We start from the raw sequence: 14,767 nt of genomic DNA, 5'->3' as shown, positions 1-14,767 counted from the left end.
TATAGAAAAATTGGTCAAAAACACTCACAAAATGGTGAAATTAAGAACATGTTAAGAACATTTTTATAGGTTGAAAACGTAAGAACATCCGAATACTTCAAAATTATGGATGTTCTTTTTGAAAATAACGTGCATTTCAAAACTAAGATCTATTTTCGTTCGTCATTCAGGCATTTTGAAATTAGGCTGGAAAAAATTTCATCAAATTTCACATTTTTTCACATTTTTTTCACATTAAATGATGACTCATTTTCTAAGTGGTAGCTCTATTCCTTATTGAGATATTGGCCCAAAACGAATCGTTATTTGCGTTTTTTTGCTTATTTTAACGAACTTCCCACTTTAAAACACCATAGGTCAAGATCTAGTTATCCTAAAACATTGAAAATGGGTCATCCCCTCCGTCTACCTTTAGTTTACAACATTGCAAAGTTTCAAGGCGAAAAGAGCATTTTCCCAAAGGCTGTTATTCTTTCTGAAGCAAGGCTTTATTAATTTTCCTTTTCTGCTGACTCGGAAATGTTTTTGGAAATTGTTTTTTTCCCACTTTTTATGTTAATCCATCATTTCAAAGTGTTAAAACAATATAAATCGACTCATATCAAAAATATATTTCAAAACCAAAAAATTAAAAATCCATAACTCGGAGTTTCATGCTCTAAGCAATCATCAGATGTAACTAAAAAATTAAAAAGCTGTGTGAAAACATATGTTACAAAGTTGGTAAAATGCTGATTAAAAAGTCGTAAAAAGTGATAAAATCGTAAAACTATGAATTGTCACGAAGGACATCAAATGTGTCCGGAGGGACGTCTTTAAAGTTTTTTAAAAAGAATTTGCTCATATGACGGCACGTGGAGATTAGTTCGGTTCTTTTGTTTATAAGTTTGTCTTTTGAAGTAATTATATGGTACTTTTCGGTCATGCAAAGGTTGCACGATTTGCCCCCATTTGAATAGGGTTTTGCATGATCGATGACTTTCCAGGATAACAGGGGCGAAATGTTTTTGCGCTGTAGTTTCCATACGTGCTTTGAAAGTTCAGTGGAATTCTCTTTTTCCTCATACCTAAAAGTATGTTTGTGTTGGTTCCATCTCGTTTTGAATGTATTTTCGGTAAGGCCGATGTAGTTGACACCCTCGTCGTCTGGGGAGGATTTTACCGTGCATTGGTATATTAAATGCTTATCCAGACAGTTTCCGTTTAGAGGACATTCATTTTTTGCACGACAGTTGCAGGTTTCATGGGTGGTATCATTGGTTGTTTTGCGGTTGAGAACTTTTCTATTATGGGATGAAATAATGCTCGAGACATTTGGGAGGCAGCTGTAGCTGACCTTGAGGTTATTTCTATTGAACAGCTTGTGTAACCTGTGCGTTTTTGGAAAGTTTTTGCTCACGATTGATAGGAAACGTTTTGCGACATCGGTTCTGACGTTGAGATTGAATGGCGGATTAAACCAGATGATTTTACGTTTTCTGTTTTTCTTCTTTTTGTTGATTGTTTTCTTCTTGAATTCGAGTTTTGACTTGTACCCGCTGCTACTTAGTGCGTCGTTATAAAGTGCAGAAGCTCGTTTAAATATCGATTTGTTAGAGGAAATCTTGTTGATTCTGTCTGAGATCATTGATGGGATTTGTTTTATAATGTTGGGTGGATGGTTTGATTGTGTGTTAATGTATGTTGGAAAACTGTTTGGTTTGGAGTAAGGTTGGTAGGTTCCGTTGTTAAGGTTGAACGTAACATCGAGGAAATTGACGATCTTAAGGTTTGTTGATATGGTGATTTTAAGTTTAAATTCGTCCTGAAACATTTGGATCATGTCTTTACGGATTGAATCTGCCATATGGCCATTGATGTTCTCGAAGCAAGAAAGTCCATCATCTCGATAAACACCACTTTTCTTGACACCAAATTTTTTTCCAAGGCGGTAGAGAATGTAAAGTCCGACTAGTTCACACAATTCGGCTCCATCATAACTTCCCATTGTAACGTCAAAGTTGGGGTCGCCTTCTTTTTTTACCCAATGGTTATTATTAGCGAAAAGGAGTGATTTGCGGGAGTGCATGATGATCGATTTCTGCTCATCTGTAAGTTCAACAAAACGCTCATCGACTCATATAAAAAAATGCTTTTAAGAGTACTACCACCTTAAATTAAAGGTTTTTAAATCTTTTTTCGCATTTATGACGTTCAAAGATTGAAGAATCTCTGAAATAAAAATGAAGATCATAGCATCATTATATAAGAAGTTGATTTTCTTCTTCTTCCTTTTTAATTTTAATTTTTCAATTAATTTTTTAAAGATTTCCTTTTTTAAATAATATTCCACTCCGGATTATCTTTTTAGCGTGCACGAAACCGCTAATTAATTCAAATTCTATCAAAAGTTATTGGGGTTTGAAAAAACATTGCCAGCTAATTTGAAATAGACCTTAAAGAAAAATTGCAAAAATTATGTTTTTTCTAAAATACTTATTTTTTGGCCTAAAACCACTCAAAAAAGGCTGAGCACGCGCAGCGCGCTCAAACGCACGTTCCACATCCTTTGGCAAGATCTGCGTACGCTAGACGTAAATTTGTATATGTTCGAGAAATGCTACCGATTTGGTTCACGAAAAAAACCCAGAGCAAAGTAGACTTTTCTTTATTTTATAAAAGTGTTTCTAAAATGTGTTTCTAATCATTTTTGCGACAATTGATTGGAGTAACCATTCCTATTACATCAATTGATCTCATCGAAAACTATTTTTATGGCTTGAGATCAAACCAAATATCTGTAAAAGTCAAGTCAGATTTAAAACAACATTTGAATTTCGAAATATTTTAATATTTAGACTTTATAATTTTATTGGAAATGTCATGTCATGGTTAAGCTTTACATTCAGCCAACAATGATTTTTTTTGTCATGTTGTCAATACACTACACGATTCAACGTATTTGAATAAATGCTTGGTGCATGTCACTAGTCCGACACTTTCTAGTCCGACAATAAAACAGTCCGAATCTATAAAATAAATCCACAACTTGGAAGTCTTTTTTTCCGACGTCACTTTTGTCCGAAAACGAAAGATTTTCGGACGTTGAATGTTGAATAAGGGTTTTTCTCTGAGATATTATTATTTTGGTGACATTTTGGCATAATTAGAAATAATGGACCAATGAAATTTGCGTAAAGATAATTTATAGCAAAAAAAATGTACCGCCTTTAAGGGTCCCTTTTTGCATGTTCATTGTTCAGAATTATGCTATAGTATAAGGGTTGTAAATCACAAACTTTAGTTCCAGCCAAATAGTATTGATTGGCTAAAATTGGCTAATTTGAAGCCTGGAGCCTCTTCAACCTTCAATGTGTCTCCTCTTCGGCAATTTGTATTTCGTTTTATATATATTTTTTTGACTCGTTGTCGGACAGAATTGTTGTCGGAATACTGACGCATTCGTCAAATCCAACATCGGACATTTTTACTGTCGGACTAGAAAGTGTCGGACTACTGACGACCTCCCAACACAACATTAGATAGACTTTGTTGTAGTTTGAGATCAAGCATGGAGGTAATAAAAAATATAGATGGAGTAACAACTTTTCTGTAATAGCCAGAGAAGTCATAAAACTCTTTAGAAATTTCTTTCAAATCGGCCTCCTTTGATTACCAATCCTTGATAGCAAAAATCTGTCAAGATATAGATTATAAGAACTAAAGTAAAGTTATATTCTGTCCAACGAAACCTCGTATTTTTAGGTAAAATGCGATTTCTTTTCGGGATGAGCTGGAGTTTTTATAAGATACTTTACTAATTGGTCATTTGAAGTAATATAGATGACGCGTTCTTTAGAAAAAGTAAGAGCTTGTAAAAACTCCAGTTTGTCCCTTCTTTTCGAGTAATAATTTCTTTATAGTTTTAAAAGAAGTCTTTATTTTATCGGGAAACTTTCGAGATCGAGAGGTAAACTTCTTCAAATTTTGCGAATTCTTTGTTGTTTGTGGAAGGTTCTTTGCTATAAATATCTTTAGATCTAAAATGCAGCTGCCTCAAAATTTTGATAGAATATAGTTGAATGATTGGCATTATTAAATATGTAAAAATTGACAAAATTTGCCGAGGATTCCCTGAGCAGCGAACATTTCAAATTCGATGTGCTGTGCTTATTCTTGCAAGGTTTTCTTATGCTTTATAAACAAAACTGTCATCGCACAATGAACGAATTAAAAATGTAGCGTGATTTTATTCAAATTCTCTTCGACTAAAGTATTCCCATGAGCGAAAGCAAAATTAATGGCTTTTTCCCAAAGCAACAAGGCAACAGTTTGCTATCAACGATACAATACAATAGTAGAATAGTAGGAGTGGTATCTCCATCTATATTTTTATTACCTCCATGGATCAAGCAAACGCAAACATTACCAGATTCCCATCAAGATTTAATATTATGTAGCTACGTATAATATAGCCTGGATATTTTTTCTGGTTTACCTAGATCGTCTGCATTCTCATCTGAGGATGATTCTGCGGATATTCTGAATGGTTGGTCCAAGCGAATCAGAGATCTGAATGGTGGCGCCCGTATAAGAAATTATGCGAGCCGACTTGAAGTGTTCGCCAAAGTATTTGGATGGACCGCGCGGGCGATCAGCAAGGCGCATACGCTGCTTTGCAAATCTCCCTGATTTTTCTTTTTCGAAGCAAATAACAATAGAATACCTAATTATCTCCCTTGGGTGTTTGACCACGCATCCAAATAAAAATAACAATAATGGTAGGGAAGAAGTGGGAAGATCAAAACATGGGAATTTTTAGATGTTCTGGTTGTTTTCTTTTCAATTACTTGCTTAGATATTCTTGTTTTTATCTTCTTAAGACTTGGTTGCATCGTTTATTTTGCTTCAATTCTTCTTTTCTGTTTGCCAATTTTGTATTGCTGTTTTGGGTTGGATTTTGAAGAAAAAAATTTCTCCAAAATTCACTTTGCACTTTCTGTCTAACAGACTTTCCACCACACTGTCTATATTTTATGGTCAAGGCTGCCATTCTAAATTGATTTATCACTGCTGGGGTACCATCGTGAAATTATGCATGTCATTATGGGCATATATTTATTTGCAGCCATGGGATTCATGCAGGAAAATCTGTAAACAGGGGTTCACCTGATTTCTAGGTGAACCAAGCTCTATAATTTTAGAACTTTGTCTGGCTGAGGTAAAACTTATTTTTTCTAAAATTTTGAGCTTGGGTATCCAGGCTACGTATATAATGCAACACAAGAAGGGGGACAAATTGCGAATGTTTTGGTGGTACATGGGATGTTTTGTGTGTGACATGTGATGCTTAATGATATTAACTTTTACATGCAGCAATCAGAAAATACACTCCCATTTTATTTTTAATCTTTTTAAGTCAGTAGTAGAAAATTTCAAATTCACTGGTGCTGGTGGTCGTTCAAACACTTTAAATAATTTCCAAATAAAATAAACTCTTTCACAGCATTTTCCTCAAACATGTTACTGGCAAAATGAAATGCATGGAGGGGTTCGCAGGCACGACGCAACGGATACGGCAGGTACGGCGGCTGCCGTACCAGATTTTCACAAAAATACCCGAAGTTTTCCTCTTCGTCGGTAAAATCGCTATAAAATCGCTTAAATTTCCTCATTCGCCGTACCAGATATAAAAAGCTTCCGTCGTGCCTGGGTTCGTGATCGCTGCCTTATAATATTGGAATGTTTCAAGAGGTTTGAAGTCATTGTATTTGTTTTTTTGATTGCATGAATGTATGAAAACTAGTCGTGGATTATAAATTAGTGATAGTTTGGTAAAAATGGATTTTATTCTTTATATACCGTCAACTGCTCTAACTTGGGACTATCTGACAAAACATGGGACGGAAATTCGGCCACCATTTCAACGAACCTCCAAAGTCATTTGATTTGAGTTAAGGAACGGCGTATTTAAAAATACACGATTTCTCTTTCGATTTTACAGTAAGTGAAAATACAAACCAGATATGAAACAGTCCATGGGACTCATTTCGACCAATCGTCCCAAGTTAGAGCAGTTGACGGTACCACTTTTAGTTATGACATCCTAAACTATCAAAAAGTCTATATTACAATGTCACATTTATTGTAATATTTTAAAACTACCGAATCAAAACAATGACGAGAAAGACTACATTCTTACTAAGACTACACATCAGGCATCAGTGTGTTATTGTTTTTATGACTTCATGATTTAAATAGGGTCGTTTTTTACAGGATACGTTTGTTGAAAAATTCTAGAATGATCTTTTAAAACTCATCAAATTATTTTCAGTTTAAAAGCCCTGTATGAAATACCGTGTTGCTCTTTTAAATACCACTGTAATACCCCTATGTTATTAAATCCATGCTACGATGCTACTCTTTACAGTTTTAGTTGTTTTTTTTTATTTTACCTTGTGAAAAGTTATCTTTGTACTTTTTCGAGGAAGATTTTTTGAAGCTACTACGAAAGTATTACAAAATCTAGTACAAATGACTTTTTTATCTGTCTTTTAATTTTTCCAACATCCTCTTCTTTGACATTATTGTTATGACTCATTGGCAATAAATTCTAGGTAAAATGTAAAGGTCTTATTAGTTTGTTTTTTAAATCGTGTATTAATAATGGAGTCGTCGATTTCTTGTACATTTTGAAATTTCTTCGCTTTGCGAAAACAGAACGCTCGTTCCGCAAGCCCTTTTATGTTGATTTAAAATCAATGATCTTCAAGATAAAATTTTACGATTTGACGATTTCACTTGCCCAAAAATTACAAATTATTTACAAAACATCTTTTCAATAACCGTATAGCGCACCGCGCTGAATCTAAAAATAGATTTTATTTTTGACATAATGGTCATTACCTTAAAGGAAGAAATTTTGGCGGGAATTTAATTTGGCGGATGGCAGAAAAAGTTTTTTCAGAGGGAATTTTATTTTGGCGGATGGACGAAAAAACTAAATTTGGCGGGAATTTAATTTGGCGGTCGCTTAAAAATTTAACCTTAAGATGGCGTCAAAACAGCGAAAAAATAGCAAAAGCACCTTAAATAAAGAGATCATATTTTCAAAATGTTTAATTTGGCGGGAATTTAATTTGGCGGTTGGCGGAAAAAAGAAATTTTGGCGGGAACTTAATTTGGCGGATTTCAGTCAAATCCGCCAAATCCGCCAAATTTTCTTTCCGCCAAAATTTCTTCCTTTAAGGTACTCTCGATGTGTTTGTACGAGTTCCAATCCCATCAACCTTTGCGCTAATTTCTTTTGCACGTTAATTGCATCGTTTGACAAAAGATATATAACAACTTGCACGTATCTTTAATTGAGCCGCGTTGAATTGTGGGATTGCAACTCGTACAAATGTCAAAAAAAGTGAAAAGTAATAATTATGACGTATGCATTGCGGAGCGCTATTACTTCGAATTATTGATTTCTTAGCTTTTAGGAGGGGCGTTTATTCGAGAGGGCGTTAATGCAAGGGGCCGTTTATGCGAAGTAAAGGGACAAACTGGAGTTTTTACAAGCTCTTATTTGATTTGGTTGGTCGTTAAGATGTAATAAAAGAATCTTATTACTTTTTCTAAAGAACGCGTCATCTCTATCACTTTATGATGACCAATTAGTGAAGTATCTTGTAAAAACTCCAAGGCATCTCGAAGTAAAACGGTACATACTAACTCTTATAAAAATAAAACTTAACACATCTTTCTTTAACTTGCTAACTCTTATATATACTGCAAGATTTTATTGGGAAAAAGGTTTCAATAAAAGATCACATTTGTTTACAAATCTACTATAAATCAATCAACTACATTAAAATTCCTCCACAGAGAGTTTTTATTCAGCGAAATTTTCTTCCCACACACAACATTGTCCAACAACATTAAAATGATGATAGTCCATGTTTTTCACGGCAATTTTCTCGCAAACAGCCACCAGATTGACAAAGTTTTCGTTGGTTTCTTCCTTGTAAGTCTTTTGATCCACTAATCCGCATATAAAGTGTTCCAGACCGTTCGGTTGGTTCCGTTGAATAATTCGAATGTAAGTATCTCAGACTACTACTTTGATATCTTCTTTTGAAGTAGCCTTTGAAATCGCTAAAATAAAATCCATTGCTATTCAAAGGAGATATATAACTTGATTTTAACTTAGATAAAGCAATATTCAGCTCGTAAAACTTTTACTGTCCTTTGCTAAACCTCCAAATTTTTGTATTTTCACAATAATCAATGGAGTGAGTGCACTTTTCAACTTCAGAATAAAACAATATTATACGGTTTGTAAGAAGCATCTTTTATAGTAGATATGCCTCCTTTTATTCCTTGCCCTCTTATTTAAAAATATAGAAAAGTCTAATCCATGAAAATATAGAAAAGTCTAATCACCAATCAAAATTGATCTATATTGTTATATTATTACCTCGTCAGAAGGGCGAAAATTTTTGCAATTTTCCAAGAAAATGTGGAATTTTTTTCCCCTAGTGCAGTTTTGTAATTTCCTACCCTTACAGTGCACTAGCTGAACTATAAAAAACCTACCCTTAAGGGCCGAACGTCTGGTAGGTCATTTACCTTGAGTGCCCCCCCCGGATAAGAACATAAGGCTTTGATGGCTAAAATGTTAAGAACAAGTTAAGAACATTTTAAGGCTTCGCGGAATCGAAAACAAGCAATTAATTAGTAAAATGGACACAAAAGTACATAAAAAAGCGAGTACATTAAGAACATGTTAAGAAAGAACATTTTTAGGCTTGAAACTCAAAAAGCTAAGAATATCCGAAGGTTTCAAAAATTTTGGATGTTCTTACAAAAAAATACTATTGCTATTGGTGCAATATTCCCTTGGTATTGCTCATCACTACTTTCTTTAAATCCACAATAAACAAAACGGATTATGGAATGCGATGGAATTCAAATTATTCTTTTGTTTCTCCATTTTTTTCGGGGAATAAATAGATGGACATATGGATGTCGCCACTAACTAATTATGCGTGGGCAAAGCTACTAAATTATTATGCCTCTAGTTGAAGTTGAAGTAATGACAATAAACTTATCATTCAAAAACAACACGACTTCCTTCAAGGGATGAGCTGGAGTTTTTAAAAGATACTTCACTAATTGGTCATTTGAAATAATAGAGATGACGCGTTCTTTAGAAAAAGCAATAAAATCCGTTGTCTCAAGATTCAACCATCAACCGAATCATCGAAAACCTTGTAAAAACTCCAACTAGACCCTTCTTCAAAGGCTTAAGGCTTAGAGTTAATCACAAACACCCTACATACGTAAGCAATAATCTCTTAATAGCTTAAAAATCCACACACTATTAAAATCCATATACCTAAATACGAAGCTGAAACTGTTTATATATATATAAAACGTGCTAAATATAAATCGTGATAACAAAGGGTCTGTTTGGATTTCTTTATTAGTAATATTAAACATGTTATCATGAGTGATTATTGCTCCCATAAAGCAGGAAGAAGAAAATACCTAGACAATTGTGAATGGTATTCAAAACCCGGGTCAAAACCAGACCACAAATATACTTCGACAGCTTTTTTTTAGATTTGCGTTTTTGTCTTTGAATGAGTATGACCGGAGACTTTAGCTATTCTTTTGAAGACTATGAATTACCCAGCTTCCGACGTTTAAAGATAATTAAATACTTGATGCCTCGGTATAAAAGGCCCCTCGTGTACTCTTTCTCAATCAGGTTTTCATATTGTTTATATCGTGACATGTAAATGTCTCTCTTGAACTTTCTATATTTATTTGTCAAAGTCTTTTTAAAAGAGATACACGAAAATAGACAAATATGTCTCATCTTTATATAGATATGAAATCACAAAACTAATTAGTCTAAAGAAGGACAGTTTTAGTTTTAATCAATCATGAATATATATGAAATTTACATTCTTGTATTAAAAGATGTTTTAATTCTAAAAATCTTTTTTTACTTTATAGTGTAAATCAAATACAAGTACACGTATAATAAAAATATAGAAATTTGGAGTAAAAGTTTTACGAGCTGAAGAGTGCTTTATCCAGCTTAAAATCAAGTTATATATCTCCTTTGTATAGCAATGGATTTTATTTTAGCGATTTCAAAGGCTACTTCAAAAGAAGATATCAAAATGGTAGTCGGAGATACAGACATTCGAATTATTCAACGGAACCAACCGAACGGTCCGGAACACGTTATATGCGGATTAGTGGATCAAAAGACTTACAAGGAAGAAACCGACGAAAACTTTGTCAATCTGGTAGCTGTTTGCGAGAAAATTGCCGTGGAAAACATGGACTCTAATCATTTAAATGTTGTTGGACAAATGTGACTGTTGTGTTTGGGAAGAAAATTTTTTGCTGAATAAAAACTCTCTGTGGAGGAATTTTAATGTAGTTGATTGATTTATAGTAGATTTGTAAACAAATGTGATCTTTTATTGAAACCTTTTTCCCAACCAAATCTTGGAGTATATATAAGAGTTAGCAAGTTAAAGAAAAATGTGTTAAGTTTTATTTCTATAAGAATTAGTATATACCAATTTAGGCCCCCATATTACTTCGAATACCTTATATCGGGAAAAAATGTCGGAGTTTTATTTAGTCGGGAAAAATTTCGTCACCCCCTCAAAATTTTCGTCACTTTCCCCCGACATTTTTTTCCCCGATAAGGTAAACGCCCTCTCGAATAAACGCCCCTCCTAAATCAAAGAAATCAATAATTCGAAGTAATACGGTTATTGAAAAGATGTTTTGTAAATAATTTGTATTTTTTGTGCAAAAGTGAAATCGTAAAATCGTAAAATTTTATTCTGAAGATTATTGATTTTAAACTAGGTGAAAAAAAAATTTGGAATATGATTTTTTTTTTGTGTTTTTTCAGCCTTTTTGAGTGATTTTAGGCCAAGAAATGAGTATTTTAGAAGAAAAAAAATTTTTTACAATTTTTCTTTAACCCTTTCATTTAAGTACCACGGTAGTTTTTTTTCTAAGCTTTTTAAAGAAAATCGCAAGTTCAAACTTTAAAGGCTTATATCTCTGGATCTATAAGGAGTTAGAAACTTGTTCATAGCTCGTTTGAAAGCTTAGAGTCTCCTCTTTCTTTTAGGCGTCTTCGACACCACTTGATTTAGGAGAGCCAGGGTGGGTGGCGGTAAAGGTGGGGGTAGGTAAAGGACCTGCCTGACGGACCTGCCTGAATAATAGAAAGAAGGCTGGTGGTGACACTTTAAATTAATTCGACAGAATCAAGTAAAGCAGGGCCAATTTTGGAGGTTCTTGAATCACTCGTTGACCAAAAATGGTCAAAAAAACGGTCAGAGTCTTAGAAAAGTCGATTTTTGTCAAATTTTTGCATTTTTTGACTTTTTGGCTTAAAATCTCGCTGGAAAGAGTCACTTTTGATTTTCTTTTTGCTTGACCATGAAACCCGATGCAATTCCTACGAGTTAGACCAAAATTTTTAACTAAAACTGGGCATTACAGGATGCCACTCCTATATAGCCAATGTGTAGTATACTCGTCATTGGTACTTAAAGTGTTAAGGTCTATTTCAAATTAGCTGGCAGTGTTTTTTCAAAGCTCAATAGCTTTTGATAGAATTTCTTATAGAATGATGCTATGATCTTTATTTTTGTATCAGAAACTCTTCAATCTTAGAACGTCATAAATGTGAAAAAAGATTTTGATAAAAAAATACAGCTTAAAACTGGTTAACTTAAAAAAGGGCTTTTTTTGTTGTTTTTTGATGATTTTTGAAGTCAATAAGGTAAAAATTAAAACAATTTCTCAAATTATTATACACTGGATATACAAGTAACTGATTTTCTCCGATTTCTCATGTTCTAGCTATGTCCGCAGTAATGACATTATTGTTCACCCTCCGTCCATCAGTAAATGATATTTCGTAGCATTTTAATTAAATTTTCATCGGAAATTACTCATCCAATTCCCATAAGAGACTTAAATTTTTCCTCTGAGAGTCAGATTCGTCTATTTAATTACCAATTATATGTCGTTATGACGTTTCAAGTTAGGAGAAAGATGCAAAAGACATGTTATGTATAAGAAATTGAATGTTGACACCAGAAACTTTCAAACTTCAACCTAAAAAAAGAACCCCATGCCACCACGTGCCTCAAAAAGATGTAAATTTTAGCTCTTCTCTGATCAGTGTTGGAAAGATATTCCAAATTGAAAATTTCGTGTCACTATAACCATTTTGGTTGACTTTTCTTGTCTAATGATGTTTTTCTCACACCAAATGTATCCGGCTTGGTATCTAGCCTTATTTTCAAACTTTTTGACTGAAAAGGTTAAAAAAGAAAGGGCTAGAAAACTTTTTAAAAATATGATTATAAAACATTAAAACATAAAACATCAGAGACCTTCGAGCCACCATGACAGTTGTCCTTTGTGGACAAAGCTAGAACATCAATTGTTTTCTGAAACAAGGAAAATACAATGATCGCTATCCATCGTTTTATGAGGTGGGTAGAAAACAGCACCTTACTCCAATACAAATAAAGAATTTGTTAGAAAACCCTAAAAATCGATGGCTACATCGAAAAATAGAAATTAAGTTCATTCAAGTATCCTAAATTATCCTAAACTATTTTTATTTCTTGCATACCTTGTACACAGTACAGATTTCAGTACAAGGCTTGCGAAGTTACGAACGCTTGATGAACTAGTAAAAAGAAGTTTTCCAATTGGAAAAACTTCCCTGCAACATTGCCAAGTTCAAAGAAGGGTATCGTTGTATTTTCCTTATTCGATTTTTAAGGGATTAAGACTATTCTTCGGATTAGAAATAGCAGCAGAGAGAAAGATTGGAATTACAGAGAGCATTTTGCATCACTTTCCAGCTGAGGGGACCATTTTTTTAGTTCGAATTACAGAAATATTCGAATTACAGAAATATTCGAATTACAGAAAGATTCGAATTACAGAAAGATTCGAATTACAGAAAGATTCGAATTACAGAAAGATTCGAATTACAGAAAGATTCGAATTACAGAAAGATTCGAATTACAGAAATATTCGAATTACAGAAAGATTCGAATTACAGAAGATTCGAATTACAGAAAATTCGAATTACAGAAAGATTCGAATTACAGAAAGATTCGAATTACAGAAAGATTCGAATTACAGAAAGATTCGAATTATAGAGGTTCGAAATAGAAAAACAAACAAAATACAGCAAAAAAAAGACATGAGATTAAACACAAAAACATTTCAAAGTATTCTTTACAGATTTCAGTACAAGGCATTTTGCATCACTTTCCAGCTGAGGGGACCAATGTTTTAGTTTGAATTACAGAAATATTCGAATTATAGAGGTTCGAATTAGAGAGAGTTTACTGTATTTACCTAACATGAGAATATTAGGAACATTTTCCAGGAGGGGGGGGGGGGGGTTTCAATAGTTGAAAATTTCATCAAAGCCGTAATAACCATAGTCCGTATAAAAAACCCCGGTTTGGAAGCCTTTTGTTTCTTTCCATTGTTTCTTACGTGAACTTGCGTTTGAGAAATTAATTTGTTTTGCTCACTTTTTGATCATGTGATTAAATCTTAAACCAATCACAAGAGGAATACTTGGTAACGAGATTAAAAACTGAGCAAAGCGAATTTTATCTTTTGATATTAACAAAGGAAAAAGCTAACAATTTAGTTAAAGCAATAAGCTTCCAGACCAGAGTTTTGTACGGACTATGGTAATACTTTGTTTTTTTTGGTCATAATGAGCAGTTATTGGACAGAGTCGAAACCAATTATGTAAAAATATTTGGCGTGCGAGAAAAGATATTGGACGAGACTTCGCAAATATAAGAAACGGATATAAGAAGGACTTTTTTATATAGCTGGATCAGATGGGAGTGCGTGGCTACTGACGATGGTTTTAAAAAAATTTGAAGATATATCGGTAAAAGCTAATTATGTCTTTAAAAAGGCTTCTCCATTATGTTTCCATACAGGGGGTGAGCGAACCATTTAAAGGCAAAAAAAAAAAGATTCTTAAAAATGTGTGCATACCCCATGGATGGATTTTGCATAACTTGCAAAAGAACCCTTGCAAAAATTATTTTCAGACCTTTAAAAATGAGGAACTAAAATCAGTCTTTTACCCACTGGAAATTTTAGAATAACATTTTAAATCCTGGAAAAATGAAAAAATACTCCCCTGGAAATTATTCTCCGATTACCCCCAGGAAATTATCGTCCACCCCTTGTATGGATATAAAATGGAATGGCCCAATGGACGGGGAATTACCCCGGTATCGAGTTCTTTGTCTGATTTTAATGGGTTCGTTGCCGTACAAACTTTTCGGGTCTATGTTCTTCACCCGTCACTATTACCCGTTATTATTCACTCGATCACGTCACACATATGGAATTTGATAATTTTCAGTCAAAAAAATATCCTATTTCAGGACAAAAATAAGCCATATTTATTTGACAAGCTTTTTCAACAAAGTGGGAAAGAAGATGACAAAAATCGTCAATAAATTCAAACTAAAGTCTAGAAATTGTAAGGAAATTCTTTAAAAACGAAGCCCACTGTCCAAATAATATTTTTGAAACAAGACTTTCAAGAAAGCGGAGTGCAGAATCTAGAAAAATGTATAAAGAGGGTCTAAAAATTGAAGGGTTTTAGTACATGATTGATATCATTTGAATCAAGATGAAGATTGTTTTGCTTGCAACATTTTTGTTGTGCGTCAATTTCTTTGCC

This window comes from Clytia hemisphaerica, unplaced genomic scaffold (genome assembly GCF_902728285.1).
Source record: "Clytia hemisphaerica strain Z4C2 unplaced genomic scaffold, Clytia hemisphaerica genome assembly, whole genome shotgun sequence".
Lineage (NCBI taxonomy): Eukaryota > Metazoa > Cnidaria > Hydrozoa > Leptothecata > Clytiidae > Clytia > Clytia hemisphaerica.
Note: the sequence above shows the minus strand (reverse complement) of the source record.